Source organism: Cygnus olor, chromosome 2, assembly GCF_009769625.2.
Source record: "Cygnus olor isolate bCygOlo1 chromosome 2, bCygOlo1.pri.v2, whole genome shotgun sequence".
Classification (NCBI taxonomy): Eukaryota; Metazoa; Chordata; class Aves; order Anseriformes; family Anatidae; genus Cygnus; species Cygnus olor.
The window spans coordinates 125,602,487-125,618,446 of record NC_049170.1 but is presented as its reverse complement, the minus strand read 5'-3'; the positions used below and the strand labels follow the sequence as shown (position 1 = coordinate 125,618,446).

The window sequence follows — 15,960 nt, the reverse complement described above, 5'->3', positions numbered from 1 at the left end:
AAACTTCAGAGAAGGGCAATAAAAATCCATAACTGAAAATAAAGCCTAAACTCAAAATAAAAATCCCACATGCTTTTAGCTTATAAGTATTAGAGTGGTCTTCAGCACTATGTTTAGTTGGGCTGCACAGAACCCCACTGAATTGGAAATAGATTCTTTGAAAGAGAGCTTCTTAAAGGTGTCTACTGTGACAGACCTAGAGTGGCCAATAAGTAGACCATCCCATGCAAATATATTTTGGAGAAATATTTGTCCTGCAGCCCACTGTGACTGTGAGAACTATTTAAAGATGAATTATGAATTATTTTTACTGCATATACCAGGAACAACTGAGAGGGTTGTCGGCCACTGGGACAGGCTCCCCAGGGTCATAGTCACGGCACCAAGCCTGTCAGAGTTTAAGAAGCATTTGGACTGTGCACTTAGTCACATGGTCTGAATTTTTGGGTAGACAAGTGTGGTGCCAGGAGCTGGACTCCATGATCCTTGCGGGTCCCTTCCAACTCAGGATATTCTATGATTCTATGAAATTACTAGCTGGAACACAGGGTTACCTTCATATATGGCTTTTTATCAATATCTAGTCTACTCAGAGACACTGAGAATTCAACCTTAAAATTAAAACCAAGAATAAAACTTAATTCAAAACAAAATAATGAAAAAATAAACTTGAGTGCACCAGATGTTTAAGCAAAATAAGCAACCATCTTTAATGAAAAGGGAGATATAAAAAACTGTCATCAAGTCTGAGGATGACACCGAACTGAGGGGAGCAGTACATGCCTATGACAGGACTGCTATTTGGAGGGACCTAAGCAGGTGGACGCAATGGGCTAGCAGGAATCTTATGGAATATAGCATAACAATTAGATTTAGAGAAGTGATTTTCTACCTTTTCTTGGCACTCATTAGATGACACCTAGAGTACTGTGCCCACTTGTGCCCAGTTTTGGGGCCCATAGTACAAGAAAGAATATGATAAACTGGAACAAGCTCAAAGGAGTGTCACGAAGGCAATTGAATAATGGAGCACTTGCCCCATGGTGAGAAGCTGTGGACATTGGGTTGGTTTAGCCTGGAGATGAGCAGGCTTTGGGCAGACCTCACCGCAACCATCCAGTATCTGTAATGAAGCTATAAAGAAGATAGAACCAAGCTCTGTCATGAGACAGTGAAGCATGGCAGGAGTTCAAGAGATACTGGACATAAACTGAAATTTAAAAAAAAAAAAAAATAGAAAAAAAAGAAAAAAAAAGTCAAACTGGATATAAATAAAAACTTCTTCCCTGTGGCAATAGTCAAGTAGCAGAATAAGTTGCACAAAATGTTGTGCACTCTATCTTCAGGGGTTTCAAGATCTAAGTGGATAAAGCCCTGAGCAGCTGGTTGTGACCTCATAGCTGAGCCTAATTTGAGCAGGACCTGAGACCTCCTAAGGTTCTGTCCAACAGGAATTTTCCTGTAATCATTCTGTAAGTATATGAAATAAGTTGAATGTGTTTTGTGAGGAGCCTGGTTGAGAGCATTTTGTCGCCACAGGAATGGGTAGCTTTCCTTATTCTTGACAGAGGGATAAAGAATTGACTTGAGCATCCCTATTCAGATTATTTATGGGTGAACACAGTGCTAATCATGTGCTTGTGTTTTGTGAGTGGCTCAATTAAATTGAGAACTAAACCAAAATGAAATTTGAGGTTAAAGAATGGTTATTTCTCTCCCTGCACTACACAGTCAGCCAACCACTGTCTCTGCATGTTGTGGTGTCTCTCATAATAAAGCTCTGTAGAGCACAGTTTGCTGTGGCATAACAAATGGAGACATCCCAGACTACAAAAATCTGCAGTGGGTGCTACCGGCACTGAGGGAAAGAGAGAGATTTAGACCTAGCTCTTTTCCTCTCAAGAGTCTGACAACTGAAGAACATGACAGCCTTTCTATTAAAGGCAGCAGTGTCTTGAGGACATATATCCTGCTCTCTCTAAAACTCTTTCACAGAAAGACTGCCAAAGTATTTTGCAGCAAGCAGGACAGGCAATAGCACCCTCAGTAGTTGAAAACAATCTGTCTCACCCTGTGTATGTTACAGCAGGCACAAAAGATGCCCAGATACAGGTGGAAAATATGGCAACATTTCTAGTTTTTTGCAGAAGCAATGTAATCAGTGTTCATACATTGCAAATGTAAGAATTCTTTACATCTGTATTTAATACTAATAAAGAATATGCTTGGTAGGGACCCATTAACCAAACTGAGCTTTGCTCCTGAGATTTGTTCAGTGCTAGCAACAGGACTGGCAAAATCATCACTAGCAAAACAGAGCTAGAGACATGAGAGAGGAAAGCTTGATACTTCATCATTGCCACAAACTAATCATTTCTCTCTGAAAATCCAGATTAACAACTTTGATTCAAGAAAGATGAATGTCCACAACAGAGAATGTAAATATGAACTATGGGAAGTCTTTTCGGTTAAGCTGGAAAGACTGCAGCCAAGATATTTCTCACTTAACCTTCATCAAGAAAAAGGTCAAAAAAGGCCAAAGTGTTTAAGCAGGGCACAGAATGGAAGAGAGCAAAACTTCCTATGCAAAAGATTAAGCTCACATTCTTTCAACTTTTATTAAAACTATTCTACATCACTCTACACTTTCATTTAAAACAGCTTCCTGACAGCATAGAATGCAAGGTCTTAAAGTAAGAAAACCAGAAGATAAAAGCACAAATGGAAAACAGTTTGTGTACTGTATACAAAATGGCTAAGAATATGAATGATACATGAGAAACAGCAAAAGAGAAAAAATACCTACAGCCTTTGCAAATTACATAACATGTATGCCCAAGGCAATCTTCCATCTCATGTACTTCCATGTACTTGTACTGTAAGACGAACAGTTCCCAGGGCATATGTGGCTTTAACCATAGTAGAAAACTTTTGTTTTTCTTCTAAGTAAAAATAAGCTTCCTTGCTTCTAAGGAAATATAAATACTCTTCCAGCACAAAAAAAAAAAAAAAAAAAAAAAAAAAAAAAAAAAAGTCTGAAATTAAGGTCTCTAGCTATGAGAAAACAGCTTAGTTCCTCTTTGATACACCATCAGCCCCAAAAGTCCATTACAGCAACTAAAAGGTAGATATTGCACAGTAAAATAATTAAGAATCAATTGTGCTCAGGATTTCTCCTGGAAGAAGAGATAAGAATACCTCCAAGCAAACTCAAATGTGGATAGATCAATACATATGTGCAAGAACCATGCTGACACACCACTGAGAGAAGGAGAATGGATTTTCTTTCCATCCCCCACTTGCCAAATCTGATTTATGATCCTTAGGAAAATCTATCAGCCATGATTCAGACTCCTATTTTGTCTATTTCAGAAGTTTCCTATCCACTCAGATTCATTGGTGATGCCTGTATCTGTAGACTCACAATGGAAATTTATTGCCCACCTGAATTTTCATCCTCCACTGTACAGTAATATTGTTTCTATTAAGTCTAGATGCCAATGATTCATGATGAAGCAGGGAAAAGAGCTTCTTCTAACAATGAGTGGACCATGCAGGGCTTTGAAGATAAGGGCAGAGACATGGGCTCCTCCTTTCATGCCAGATGTGACTCAGCAAGGTGCCTGGAAGACTGGGGTGAGGCATTCTTGGAGATGTGCACTGCCCTGTGTTAGGCTCTCATCCAAATCTGATGGCAAGAGTTTTTCTAAAGATGAGTTGTTTGACAGTAAGGTACGACTGCAAAAACACACAGACCCATAAATACATGCATTAAAGAGATCAATTCCAAACTGAAAAGCTCAACACATTCTTCTATTGCAGGCAATAGAAAAGTGGCATTTCTGGCAGCTGTAGGTAGCTGAAAAAAAAAAAAAAAAAAAAAAAAAAGTGAATAGTTCAAATAGCTACCAGATTCAACATACTGGTGCTCTAAATGTTTGCATCTCTTTTCCACTACTGTGTTAACACTGGTGTCCCAGTTAATGTTTTGGTATAGAGCAGTATTAGTACAATCAGTGTAGAACATGAATCACTGTTGGTCATTATCTGAACTTTTTCTGATCAAAGGGCAAATGTACCTGCAGCAAATTCAAAACAATAATCAAGGTTTCTTGTATGTCACACAAAAAGACAAATGCATAATACATGCATAGTCTTCTCGCACTGCTTATGCTGTAGCATCTGCCAGAAGGAGTGGTGAATTCTCCAGGCTTATATACAAGACCCTGACATTGTCAAAACGAGTAATGTCATGATATGGTTGCACAATATCCACAACAGCATGAACCTCAGTTCTAGCTAGCCATGCCCTTCTTTTACCCAGCTTTTTCAGCCTATGCTGGCAACTATCTTCTACCAAAAAAGGTTCACAAGATTTGATGGTCATCTTTCTATGTGAAAGGTACCCATGGTACCCAAGACCAGAACAACCAAGATCCAATGGTTCTATGTCAAGGTGGAGGCTGGTGATGAGTGGTGTCCCTCAGGGGTCTGTCTTGGGACTGGTATTGTTTAATATCTTTGTTAACAACGTAGACAGTGGGATTGAGTGCACCCTCAGCAAGTTTGTAGATGACACCAAGCTGAGTGGTGCAGCTGACACAACAGAGGAATGGATGCCATCCAAAGGGACTTAGACAAGCTAGATAGGTGGGCCCACGTGAACCTAATGAGGTTCAACAAGCCTAACTGCAAAGTGGGTCAGGGCAATCCCAGACACAAATACAGACTGGGAGAAGAACTCACTGAGAGCAGCCCTGCAGTGAAGAACTTGGGGGTTCTGGTGGATGAAACCCTTGACATGAGCCAGCAGTGCACGCTTGCAGCCCAGAAGGCCAACTGCATCCTGGGTTACATCAACAGAGGAGTGACCAGCAGGTGGAGGGAGGTGATTGTCCCCCTCTTCTCAGCCCTTGTGAGGCTGCGCTTGGAGTGCTGCATCCAACTCTGGGGCCCCCAGCACAAGAAGGATGTGGAGCTGTTAGAGCTGGTCCAGAGGAGGGCCACAAGGATGATCAGAGGGCTAGAGCACCTCTCCTACGAAGAAAAGTTGAGAGAGCTGTGGATGTTCAGCCTGAAGATGAGAAGGCTCTGGGGAAACTTCATTGCAGCTTTTCAATACTTAAAGGGGGCTTATAAAAAAAAAAAAAAAAAAAAAAAAAGATGGAGAGCAACTTTTTGCTCAGTCAAATTGTGATAGGACAAAGGGGAGTGGTTTTAAACTAAAAGAGGAGAGATTTAGATTAGATGTTAGAAGGAAGTTCTTCACTGAGAGGGTGGTGAGGCACTGGAACTGGTTGCCCAGAGAAGTTGTGGATGCTCCATCCAAAGTTATAGCATCCACCTATAACAACACCATCCAAAGTTTTGGAAGGTATTCAAGGCCAGGTTGAAGGGGAGTTTGAGAAACCTGGTCTAGTAGAAGGTGTCCCTACCCATGGCAGGGGGGTTGGAACTAGATGATCTTTAAGGTCCCTTACAACCCAAGACATACTATTATTCTATGGAATAGGTCTGTGTTACTTGTTATGACCTATTTTTTGAGATATGGTTATACTGCATCTCAAACCATTCATAAGTTGCTAAAGTGCAAAAGAAGACTTGCATTTGTAGAAAGGAAAAATATGCAGAGAAAGTTAGTGAGAGGGAAAAACAGAAAGTGAACTGCATAAGATCACTTTTGCATAAGATGCAAAAGACCTAGAAAAAATGATGTATCTCTTTCAACACCTCTGTGATGACATTTTGTCCTATGTTGGACTGTTTGTTATTCTTCTGAGGAGCCTGGTGATCCCTGACTACGTGTCCTTCAGCCTCTCTTCATTTTACCCTTCCTTACTTCAGAGGATCCGTGCCTTAGAGGAATTCTCCATACCAAGAAGATAAAAAAAAAAACCTAACTCAGAAGCCTTTTGAGCTTGGGAGTTAAGTCTGCACAGCAGCAGAGCACAGGAAACCTTCCTCTGTGAGTCTATATGCCAGCAATGGACTGAAGTTTACAGTGAGATAAGAAATGCCGACCTTCTACTGATATAGAGATAAAAGAAACTACTGGAATGCCAGACAGATAAACTTGGGTTAGCTTCAGAACATTTTTATTGGTCTAACTATGGTAATGGTCTCCCTAAATCCTATTCAATGGTGGCCAAACAGATAATGTTACAGCCTCAGTTCATAAGTTGGCTCTAGATGTAAGATAGATCATAACAATCCAAGGTAAATTCATATGTGTTTTATTAGGGACACATTCAGGAATTGAGGTGTTAGAGCTATTCTTTTCAATAACATAGTGGGGAATGACACAAAGGGAATCTTTGCTAAAAATTAGTACAAAGGTTGACTTAATACATACATCCTTACTGCTAGAAAGTTACCAAAACCCAAATATTATTCTAAAATCTATCATCATTAGTGTTTCTGCAGTCTTTGGAAAAAGCAATAGTTAAAAGATGCTTATTATTTACAGCATGTTTTCTTTATTATTGCACTACTGTTCTCTAATTTGTGACTGGCATGCCCTGAGGCAACCAAGCCACTGGGTGGTAATCCTCAAAAGATTTAGCATAGCTAAATCCAGAAACATGGGTGCTGGACTGTTTGTCCAACATCATACCTATGTAAGACCACCTGTTATTCCCCAGTGTACCTTTAGAGCTTGCAGGCCCCAGCAACACCTCAGATCCCCCTAAACTTCATCTGTCCCACAGCCTTTGGACATTCTTTCAAGAAACAAGAGTGGGTGGTTTTCTAAACATTCTTCTGTAACTTAAATATTTTAGAAAGAAAAGGTTATGCATTTTTCTTTTCAGCATAGCCCAGTACAGAAGCTGATGACACTTTAGATGAGTACTGTGTTCCATTTCTCTGGTCTGTATCTCAATAACTTTTAATCTAAAATGAGTATCCTCGTCTCTTCAAGTGAAGCATGGTTCCTCCTGTTCAAATGAGAGACATGCTTCATACCTTCTTCTGTGGAAAGTGTAGGAGACACCTTAAAGAGATATGTAGGAATTACATTCCAGCTATTCAAATACAGGCAATGTTCATCCATGGCGTCACTCATCTGTGGGCCAACCAAGAAACTCAAGATGATACCAAGTTCCTCCAGCCTAAGCTCCTTAGGAGTCCTGGTAGAATAAGTGGGTAAGCTTCAACCCCTACATGTGCTACTGAAAGAGGCAAATGCGTTTGAAGGTTTCTAAAAGGAAATATTGTCTGCCTAACTGAAATGCCTGAAGGCCTTCAGAGGGACTCTCTTCATTGATCAGAGAGAGTACATGCCTATAGGTAGCTGCTTTGTAAGTATTTATTGTTCTGAGGCACCTCAAATACCTTGGCTACGAAGACTGGATCCCACCCTCATCATCTCAGTCATGTTTTTAAGGAGTAGCTAAGCAGGTGCTAGCATTTATTTTCCCTTTTCTCCCCTACACTTCTTATTCATTTCTCTCCAAAGCTTATCTGTATATTTAAAATATCAGAAACAGCAACCAGCGTCTTTCCAGATTCTAAGTCACACTGCAGCAATTCTCTCTGTAAAAATGGATATGCTTTCATTAAAAGCATACACATTTAGCCTTTTTCTCATCACACCATTAGCATGATTTCATGTCTATTATCACACACTCTTCTGTAGTCATACAGTGTTCCAGGCTGCAGGGTGAGGAGTCACCAGGTAGATGAGTGATTTTACAGCTCACACCCTCTACAGGGTTGTTCACATTTCTCCCCCTCACTACAAGCCACCAGCTCCAACCTCTTCCTTTGCACCAGCTCGGACGCTGAGCCATCTGCTCGCTTGCTGAGTTGAATCAGCTCACCAAACTGGCAGCAAAAGCAACTTCCCACTGCTCCAGTGAGCTCATCCAGCACACCAGGAGGTGAGTCAAGAGCCAGACCTGGCACAAGGAAGGAGATGGGAACACACAGCTGGAGGCAGAGGATGGGAGGATCAAGGATGGCTTTCTCCAGGGCTGCAAACAGAGTCAAGGAACCTCGCCCTCAATAAAAACTCTTTACCAAAATGGGAATTATCAGACAAATGATCAGAAATTCCAAGGGGGAGCTGATTACAGTAAACCTCAGGTATTTTTTTTTCTTCTTTTTAATTGCCAGGCACAATATACACAAATCCACCTTATTCACACAGTCTGCATGCATTTACATAGCAAGATTTGGGATTTCCGTTAGTTTCCTCCATGTTTTTGGAGCTTCATGCATGTATGTCAGCTTCCTCAGCAACAGTGAGGATTAGGTTTAAAAAAAACAGAAAGGATAGATCTGAACTTCTCACATAATATCTTGACTCTAACACTTGAAGCTTTACAAAGGAGACTAAGTATCACAAGACTACTGATAAAAGTCAGGAGACTTGGCAGTTCTGCAGACATTTATGGGCTTGGTAACACATTTTTCTCTTTTTAAGTGAAAACAGACAAAACATTGCACATGTTAGAATAATGAACATCTTGGCACATTGCAATTACAATACTGGAACAGACCACTGTTCTGTTTTTATGGACACTTTAGAGAAAAACAATCCCTATTTTCAGCTCCCTGTTACATTTATTCTCCAGAAATCTTGTGCCAAAGTTTTCCCCATTTTCTCTGTGGGCTTTCCAGACAGACTTCACCTCCTGTGAAGCACCACAAAAATACAGCTGCTGTGGAGCAGCTCCTCTCCTTGCTAAGATGTGTTAGAGTCACATCATAGAGAAATGCCAATGTCATTGACATTCAGAAAGACAACATCAGGAGAGATTTTATTTAAAACATGAAATTATTGACTTTCAGTGTTTTGCTTTCATTTAGAAACTCCATGAATTATTCTGTGGAAAATATAGCACTGATCTACAAAATAGCATGGAACCACATCTAACAATCTTCCAGAATATAACAGTGGTATTGTCACAGTAGCCTGTGATACATTTGGCAAAAATAAATAAATAAATAAAAAATTGAAGTTTCACCAATACTACCAAATCTGCAGAGAGCTATAAGAATACAAGCTAGAATTCGAAGCTGTATTTTTTTTTTTTTTTTGCTTTTCTATAAAACAATTCAAAGACAAATTTTAAGGAAGTCATGACAAAGTCTTGGGTAAAGAGATCAGCCATTACAGAAATGTTTCACTGTAACCAAATCACCATTGATGGTTAAGGCTAGGAAGGCTGAGTTCCAAGGCTAATAGTGCACAAAGACTTACCAAAGCTTTTAAACAGATTCTGAAAGGGGAAATTAAAGTTCTGGGAAATAACTGATACCAAAACTGCTATGTGCACTCCATAAACCAAAAGATGAATTAAAGATTACTTTTCTCAGAAAATAAAGGTCTTAAGGCACCAAAAATTGAAAAGGAATTCATCTCACCAGTTACCAAAGCTTTTGAGCAGGAACAAGAAATACTAAGGCAAAGATTTTAGAGAGGCTCTCAAAAGGATTCTACTGACATACCTAAAATATGCTAAAATAATTCAGCTAGGATAAAAGGTGTCTGGTTTGGCAATTCATATATTACTGTGTTGCACTCTGAGGTAACGCTGGTGGAGGCCTTAAGAGTCTTTCCATTTTAGATTGTCCACTACAAGCTCCTGACAGCGTCTAACGTGCATTACTTGGCAGGAACAACAGAAGAGTGACTCTGATCGTACGGAAATGGTGAAGGTTGTGAAAGTCTAGATGAGAATTTGTGTTGCTGGAAAAAAAAAAAAAAAGAGGCAGGGGGTTGGGGTGGATATTAGGTTGCTGGTCCAGCTGCGAAGGCAAAGAATGATGATTTAGAACTTGTTAAAGGGAGAAAAAGGCTGCCTTGCTGCCACCGCTGGGGCAGAGTGAAAGGGGATGATATCACCTCCCATCTCCTGCTGCTTTCCATACATGTATGTAAATGTCCAATGCAGGGACAAGGTCCACAGGTAACTGCAGTGCAGGGACAGCTGCGACTCGATGGAATATGCACCATGTACATCCACCCTTAACACCCAGGTCTGTAGTGCTGTTACAGCAGCTCTACCTGTGGTGGAGGTGTTGGGAAAACGTAATATGGGAAAGACAGCTGCTGGGTGACATGCACATCACGTAGCTCTGTTGTGAGCTGTGCCTATTCAGTACCTTCTAATCTAACATCCTCAAAATCTCCTAAGACAGCAGTTAAAATTTAAACAGGCATTCTGAAAACACACTCGTGATCCCATTATCGTGATCCCATTATCGGTATCGTTGATGGGATTACAATGAGGGTGGTAATGGCGGAAAATTTTTAGGAGAGGTCTAGTATCAACAGCAGGAGTGGCCACTAATTGGATTCTTTCTGTGTCACCACAGAGTTGTCACGGGACCCCGTCCTCTGTTGAACACTGCAGCTCTCAAGGCACTCAGAAAGGAGCTTTCTCAATTGTTATCACATCAGTCTGCCTTCCCACTCAAACACAAATCCCCCAAAGCCCTTTCTAAAGCTAAGAAAATCATGGAAGCCATGACTCCCATGACATCCGCCGCAAGTGTCCGGCCTCATCAGGATAAGAGTAAGTCCTGGCGTTACACAACACTCAAACTCCTGATCCTGCGTGAACAAACATAATATCGAGTGCAGTATGTAAGTTAAACAAAGCTAGATAATAAACTGCAAACTGTCAAAATAGTCTGCAATAAAGTGATCTCGGCAGAACAGAATTTTCAAATCGTTCACAATAATTTTTTCCATTGCTTTCTAACTTCCACCGAGCGTGGGTTTTTTAACATCTTCCACATTTGGAAACACTGTCCCCAGCATCTCAACATTTTTAGTAAACTGCTTTTTATCAGTTCCTGATGAGAGCTGTTACAATAATTTTCACACTGATACTTGCCATCTCTAGGACACTTCAGGTTTCTAAAATGCATTTTTTCCCTAATGATCTCTCATTTAGCCTACTTTTTAAAGATGTATTTATATGCCATTTGGAAATTTACCAAATAGTTTTTTTTTTAAGGTAATGTTACACCAATCATAATTATTTTTTCCTCTGAAAATGAGACAAAAAAATCAATGAAAAGCCAAGGAGATATGCCAAGCAGGAAAAATTGAAGTTGCATATTATGATGGAAAAAGCTCACCCACCTTGATTATAAAGTGTTAAGAAGAGGAAGCCCCTGACAAGTAATAAAGTGACACATAATTAAGACAATTCAGGGCAGAACACATTTTGACTGGAAAACATTTTCTTGGGCTCTGTCTCACTGTTTTGGAGCAACGAGGAAAAAAAAAAAAAAGTAGCACTTTGAAAACAGCCCTATGAAAACAATCAATATCCAACCTAGTCTTCGCTAGCTGGGAGTGGGGGGGGAGAAATTTTGGTGGAAAAGAAACCCACCAGATTTTGTGTGGCGCAGATTCCCTCACATCACAAACACAGCTGATAGTACAGACATGCCTGGTATGTTCAGCATTCCCTATCAAGCAAAGATGAATTAGCTGCAACAAAAATGTATTACAGCTTTCATGCAGCAGTTTATGGATCTTTTTGTACCTCTGGAATTTCTAACCTTGAGCATATCATGGATCTACTAAGGTTGCACTGGTCTCAGATCTCTTCCTCAGATTATTTTTATCTCACTGTGAGGAACATCTCTGTGAGTTCTGAGCACTTTTACAGCTGCTAGGATGCTAATGGGAACTTCATGTGTGTACCCAGTACAAGTGCTCTCAGGGTGAAAAAAAGCCAATGTCAAAGGAAGGTATGTAGAAGTCACCATAAATATGTCTTTGAATGTTTACCATCTGGAACAGTAGATTACATTTTGACAAGAAGCTGGACTACCCCGTGGGCATTGTCTTTTAAACAGCCCCATCATTATAAAGGAAGGAAAAACATGATTTGCTGTTCCTAGTTTCTCAGTAGGATTTTCTGGCAGTGCTAGAGAAACTTGTTTGTGTTTTTTTTTTCTTTCTTTTTTTTTTTCTTCTCTCTAGTAAAACAATAACAAGACAGGCATGTGTCATTAGCTAAGCAGTTTCTTGAAAAATACAGTTTTTATAGATGATCTGGTCTATGATCAGACAATGCCCGTGGAGAGGGCTGCACCCCATCTAGGCTGTGACAGCAGCAGACTGAACGTCTCACAGGGCTGCACATTGCTGCACCTTATCCCTCTTGGAAGAATAAATCTCTGTATGTTGGCTTTCTGGGCTTCTCACAGGACAGACTGGGAAAAGTGAAGAGGAGAAATCCAATATACATGGCATAAAAGGCATTAACACAGGCTCATAGTGTGTTTTTTTTTTCTTTCTTTCTTTCTTTTTGGGGGAATGGGTGGGTGTTTTGTTTTTCATTTTTAAGCTTGTAAAGTTTCCAACACTTTTCACAGTGAGAAAGAGTGGGCTGAGAGAAATACCAAAATGGTCAAATGTATTCACATAAGTCTTGATCTGGTCATGCAGCCTTATTAGGGATTTGACTTATTTGAATTTGCTGTAGGTCACTTCTGAGGACACACTCTTATTGAAGGGTATGTTTGAAAATACATGCGAAGAACAACCCATAAAGGGGCCAAACAGCTTCCTCACAAAAAAAAAAAAAAAAAAAAAAAAAAAAAAAATTTGGCTTGAGACAAAAATATATGTGCAACTTGAAACATGGTTTTATGGGCATCGTTATACAGTTGAATGCCAAAATCACAAAGCACCAGCTATAAATCCCCTTGCTCAGCCTACTACTAAACAGATCTTATTTCAGAACACATCATATACAGTATTATTTATAGAATATCTCACCTGTAAGTGGTGAGGATAGTGTTAGATTTCTTTCACAAGTAGGAGGCCAATAATTCATAAGCACCACAGGTATGTGAGAGTTAGTGTGAAGATCTGTTATAGTGCGAAAGAAACAAATCAGTTTGTTACTGTGCACAGGGAGACATATATACAGTAGATGATTTATTTTAAAAGGCAAATAACCCATCCTCTAATATTTCCATCTAGGTAATTTAGAGTAAAACAATGACAATATCTTAATTCTCTGATAAGCTAATGTACTGTAACTACTGATAACATTTCTGACTTCTCAGTTAGTTTGCTGGGCTTCCCCCCGCTGCAGACATCAATGAATTTAATAGTTAAATTAGATGAAAATGATAGAAGAGTGCTTCCATAGCTAATTTGTAATTACATTTCTCCCCCTTTTCCTTCCCAAACATAATTTTTTCTTCACATTTAATTAACACTTCAGATCGCTTGTTTAGAATCTATAAATATAGTGAGACTTTAATGATCCATTATAGTGATGCTACTTAGTTTTCAATGACTTGTAAAACTTTCACAAACAGATCTGCAAATGAATTACATCCATCTGCTCTGCTGCAGCTGCAAGAGCAGCATTACATTGTAAACTGCCTTTTCCTACTTTCCTGGTTCTCTCTTAACTTTAATCCCACGTGTAAACCAAGCCGTCTCCCTACCGATCATCAGAAGCCCAGCCAGGTCTCTGTAAAGCAGCCTTCAAACTTTACAGACCTCTCAAACGCACTCTCCAAACACTCTGCGTCGCCTCACAGCTGAGCCGCAGACAGGCTACGCTGCTCAAGCATCCTCGGCCAAACCTAAGAAACTCTCTGCCACGCTTTCTCCCCCCCCCCGACCACGCACTTTGCACGAACCTAGTGCAACACCCAGGCATTTCCAGCAGCAGAGCCAGCACCAAGGGCTGCATCCCTGCCGCTTGCCATTTCCCGGAGCAGAGCTCGAGCACGTGTGTGCGAGGCGGGGGAGCCGGCAGGACACACTGCTCCGGGAGAGATTTTCTAATCTACACCTCCACAAGCGTGACCTTAGCTGCGTTAAGAGTGTTAGCTCTGCGCGGACAGCCGAGCATCAGGCAGTGCTCGCTGTTATCTGTCAGCCGTACAATAGCAGCATTGATAAGGCAGCAGCAACTGGCTTTGACAAGTGTGCTGGGCTAGCATTCCTCTGAAAACCGGGAAGGAGAAAGAAAAAGAGAGAGACGAAAAAAAAAAAAAAAAAAAAAGCAGGATGTGCCTTTTACTTTACCTGAACAAAGTGTGGGGCTTTATTTTTCCCTTTGAGCTGCTGGAAAGGATTCCTCCCTCTTCTCCCCCAGAGCTAGGTAGTTCTTCTTTTGCTCGCAGCGCACACTTGGGGAAGACCACACAGCTCCAGCAAGGCTGCCTCTCTCCCCTAATCCCCACTCGAGTGTGATGACACACACTAACCCCAACCATCTGTTGAAACACGTCCTCAAGCACTCAGCACAGTGGTGTGTCAAGACGGGCTGCCCAATCCAATCGCTGGGGCTGGGTGGCTCTTAAGGAGCTGGAGGCAGAGACAAGGGCAGAAACTATAGGGCTGAGAACTCTTTAGCAAAGTAACCTGAGATTTTGAGAACAGGCTGCTATTGAAAAAAAGAGCAGAAGGGGGAGGTACTAGCGGGAAGGTAGAGGGAGTGGATTAGTCCGGTGGCCACTTCTCACAACTCCTTGTATTCCCAAGGGACCACTGGGACCCCCTCGCAGTGGGATGCACTGAAGCACAAGAGCAACACTAAGTTTTTTTTTTTTTTTTTTTTTTTATGGCGGGTCTATTGAGGGCAATCTCCTTCAAGGGACGCTTTTCTAAAAGAGATAAAAGACGCAGCCTGGGATCCTGATAAACTGCTAAGGCGGTTTGCACGGCGCTGTGACATCGGCAGCCCGGGATCCCCGCTCCTCGCCGTGCCGCGACTCCCCCGGGAGGCTGGAGGCAGCCCGGGGGACGAGGAGCGAGAAGAAGGGGGGTGGGCTGTGGTCCGGAGGGCAGACATTCATACTGCAGCGGGGATATCTGCACATCCTTACCGCAAACCCTTGCTTCCCCGCACTCCGCGTAAATGAACGTGCTTGCAGGCACGCCCGCGCTGTTTCCGCGCCCCCAGCACCCTGTTGCTTCCCCCCGCTGCTCCCCCTTGGGGTGCAGGCAGGAGTTGGAGGCCCGCTGCCCTTCCCCGAGGGACTCCGCACCCCCGGTCCGCCCCAAGCCCGGGCTGGGGCCTGGGGGCAGCGCCTCGGCAGGTCTGGGTTGTGCCTCAGTTTCCCTCAGCTCCAAAGCTAGCATTATCACACCTTCCTCCCTCTCGGGGACACTGCCAGGAAAAATACACTAATTTACAGAAGATGTCCAGGAAGGATAGATAAGCGACACAGAAAAGCTGCTAAGTGCCAAAGAAACAGTTCTTTCCTTTCCCCTCCCTGTAACTGGATAGTGCGGAAGAGAAACTTAAAATCTCAAGGGTTTTTACCTCATTACCAAGTGCCTGACTTGACACTTGCATTAAATCTACATTTCACATTATGACAGATGTTGTATTTTCTTTGAACTGAAAGGGAGGAACGTTTTGGCATTAGAAGTTACTCTAAAAGTGTTAACATCCAACTTGAAGGTTTGCAATCGTGAAAAGACACACTCTACCCAGCTATATGAAAGCCATATGAGAGCCTTGAAATGTTGATTTGGCTTACTTGTTCTTTAATACCTTACACAAGCCTGTTTCTGAATTGCTGGTGGATGCTTAATAAAAAGTGAGATTAAAGAGCTGTGCTTTGTGCCCAGCTAGTAGTTACCAGAGCCGAGCTGGGGAAGAAAGACGGAAAAGAAGAAACTGTAGTCATAATTGCATTTGCTCAAATTCTTCCCAAAAGTGATTATGTTGTGTCTGTTTCAGCCTATTAAACTGAAACTGCTTTCACAGATGTTGGGTATTCACTCAAACACTCCTCCCTAATCTGCTAATTCCAGATAAATAAGCAGCTAAACAATATTTTCAACAGTAATATGTGGCAAAGAAGGGATGCAACTACTGTCCCTGGGGTATCATAAGACTCTTAACATTGCCAATTATTTCTTCAGGGCAAGTGTTTGGTTTGATTTTGTTTTATTCCAGCAGATTGTGGTCTGTAAATAGGCTGGATAACCTTACACGTTTGGAAATCCCT

At 41.5% G+C, this 15,960-nt stretch overlaps 1 protein-coding gene across 50 annotated transcripts in view; it reads right to left on the bottom strand.

Moving 5' to 3' along the window:
- Nucleotides 1-14,389, bottom strand: part of SULF1 (sulfatase 1) — a 128,349-nt gene extending 113,960 nt beyond the window's left edge. For 8 of the 50 annotated variants that reach the window (XM_040545876.1, XM_040545882.1, XM_040545881.1 and 5 more), the window contains exons 1-2: nucleotides 14,024-14,344; nucleotides 12,752-12,844 (exon numbers count right to left, since the gene is read on the bottom strand). The gene's annotated coding sequence lies outside the window, so the exon portion shown is untranslated. Of the gene's footprint in view, nucleotides 1-12,751; nucleotides 12,845-14,018 lie in introns of all 50 variants that reach the window. The other 42 variants (XM_040545891.1, XM_040545889.1, XM_040545894.1 and 39 more) reach the window with 23 other exon arrangements.
- Between the last annotated feature and the right edge of the window lie 1,571 nt (nucleotides 14,390-15,960).